The following is a 2,787-nucleotide window of genomic DNA, read 5'->3' on the forward strand; positions in this document are numbered from 1 at the left end:
GGGGCTGGGGGGATGTGAACAGGGGGAGATGGGGGGCAGAGAAGGGGATGGGGGGATGGGAATGGGGGGAGATGGGAGGCAGAGAAGGGGCTGGGGGGATGGGAATGGGGGGAGATGGGGGCAGAGAAGGGACTGGGGGGATGTGAACAGGAGGAGATGGGGGGCAGAGAAGGGGCTCTCCTGCATCCTCCCATGGGGGCATGAGCTGGGGCCCCCAGCAAACCTCGTGTAGGGAGCAGAGCAAAGGGACTGGCTCCACCCCCTCCAGTCCCAAACTGAGGAAGTCCACACCTCCGCTAGGGAAAATCTGCGGCTGGGCTCTGACAAAAGGCAAAGGTCAAGTGGTGAAAGGGCACCGGGGCACCTTCAAAAGAGGACACCTGGTCCGGTTTCACCATCCTAGAAAAGAGAAGGCTCATTAAACTGGATCAGCCTTGGGACAGACCCCACACAAGATGGAGCTCTGAACGGATCGGCCTTGGGACAGACCCCGCACAGGATGGGACTCTGAACCGGATCAGCCTGGGGAGGGACCCGGCACAAGACGGAGCTCTGAACTGGATCGGCTTGGGGACGGTTCCTGCGCAGGACATTGCGTGCCCATCCCATCCCTGCTGTGTCCAGTTCAGGGGTGGTGCCAGGGAGCAGGGTTGGGACACAGCAAGCAGGGGGTGCTGCAGGCGTGGTGAATCCTAGGCTGGTTGTGCAGCCCCTGATCCAGCCCAAACCCGCCGTGGCCCCAGGCGTGAGGCCAGGACAAGGCGCTGGCTGGGCATGGGGGTTACTGTCGCACCCTGGTGCTGGGTCTTCCAGTGCGCCCAGGGGCGCAGGGCTCGGCCTTTGGCCCTGTTTGGACAGGACGGATTGTCCGTGTGACTCGGCCTCTGAACTTCACAGCTGGGCCCTGAGCCCTGGAGCCAACACCCCCTGGGCAAATCCAGAGCTAGGGCCCCTCCCTCCTGCTCAGCCGCACTGACGGGCCCCTTCCCCAGCATGGTCCCAGCCCCGTGCTACAGGCCATGCCTGGCTGAGCTTCAGAGAAGGACCTCCAGGGCAGGGGTGGCAGCGCAGCCCCGTGGGCAGGAATCAGGACCCCTTGGTTCTAGTTCTAGCTATGGGGTTCTTGAGTTTGGAGCTGGGGAAGGCAGGAGACTCCTGGGGTCTATTCCTGGCTCTGCCCTGCTGTGTAACTTGGGCCAAATCCTGTCCGCTCTCTGTGCCTCAGTTTCCCCTCCTGCCCTCTGTCCATTCAGGAGCACTTTGGGACAGAGGCTGTCTCTTGCTCTGGGTCTGGGCAGTGACGGGGCCCAGAGCTTTGCTGCGGCTCCATGGCTGGTTATAAAATGCTGCCTGGACCCTCGCTGGCCCTGAGCAGCGGCTCTAGAGGCGGCAAGGTTTGCGCTGACCCCACAGAGTTGGGACGGCGTCAATTGGAGGCTCCTGGGAGCTGAGCTGGGGACAGATGAGACCCGCGCGGAGACGTGGCGAGTTCTGGGAGAGGGGGACAAGGCACAGCAGAGAGGAGGACAGCAGGACGCTGCAGGAGAGCTGCCCCCAAACCAGCACGTCATCATTAAACCCCAGAGTCAACGCCAGCCATGCCGAACAGTCTGCGCTCTGTGCGCTGCCCGTTCAGGCTGCCTGCTGACTCAGCTAAGGACCCCAGCAATGCCCCATCAGGACAGGTCCCGGGCAGCTGTCGGGGCTAGAGATTTAATTACCTTTTAAAAGGCGGCATCGATTCTGCACCTCGAGCTGCCCCGAAACCAGCCTCCTCCACCCCCTGCCCGAGGGGGCGAGCCATTCGCCCTCCCCTCCCACAGCCCGGTAACTCGCCAGCGCCCTGACAAGCTCCAGTCCCTACTCCAATGAGTCACCAGGAGAAAGCGACTATCCCATAGCACAGCAGCTAGAGGGCGCTAGGGCACACGTCGGTGACCCCCCTTCCCCCCTTCAGCTGAGGGAGGGGGAAAGCGAACCTGGCCCTCCCACGGCCCAGGGGTGCGCTAATCCTGCGCTAAAGGGACCAGGGCTTGTCTCACCCGAAGGGGATTTGTTCCAGTTCGCCGAGATTTTTTTTTTTTTTTTGCAGGAAACAAAAAAGCATCTTGGATTCTTTGGGGCTGCCAGCGGGACCTGCGCCCCGTCCTTCACCCAGCTGCACTGCTGAGCCCCCCATCACACTGGGCTGCACACCCTGGGCTGCTTGTGTGCTCGCCCACAGCCAGGAACAGGTTCAGCCAGGGGATTTCTAACCACAGCCACTTTACTCGGCGTTACTTATCTGTGCAACCAGCACAAGTGCCCCTGCTCTGAGTCCCCTTCCAGGAGTCCAGGGGTCAGCAGGCGTCAGACTGCTCAGGGTCCCGCCCTGGGAGCATGCTCTGAAAGACTGCCAGTTCCTCGCGCAGGGCCAGGAAGACAGGCAGAACTGCAGGGTCTCAACACGGATGAGAGATGGCATTCGGAGGAGGGATTTGGGTTTATTAGGAACTGGGGAACCTCTTGGGAAAGGAGGAGCCTGTACAGGGAGGACGGGCTCCACCTAAACCAAAACAGAACCAGATGCTGGCGTGGAAACTTAAAAAGGTCGTTGAGGAGTTTTTGAACGAAGGGCTGAGGGAAAGCTGATGGGTGTGGAGGAGCACGCCATTCGGACAGAGACAGCCGGATTTATTAACGGGGATTCTCTAGATCCTCGTAAAGAGGAGAGGAGAGATTTTAGTAAAGTACAGGTTGGAACTGAAGAGAAAGAGTCAAATGAAAACAAGTCCCATTCAGTTACAT

Source organism: Terrapene carolina, unplaced genomic scaffold (genome assembly GCF_002925995.2).
Source record: "Terrapene carolina triunguis isolate 2854851 unplaced genomic scaffold, T_m_triunguis-2.0 Scaffold836, whole genome shotgun sequence".
NCBI lineage: Eukaryota > Metazoa > Chordata > Testudines > Emydidae > Terrapene > Terrapene triunguis.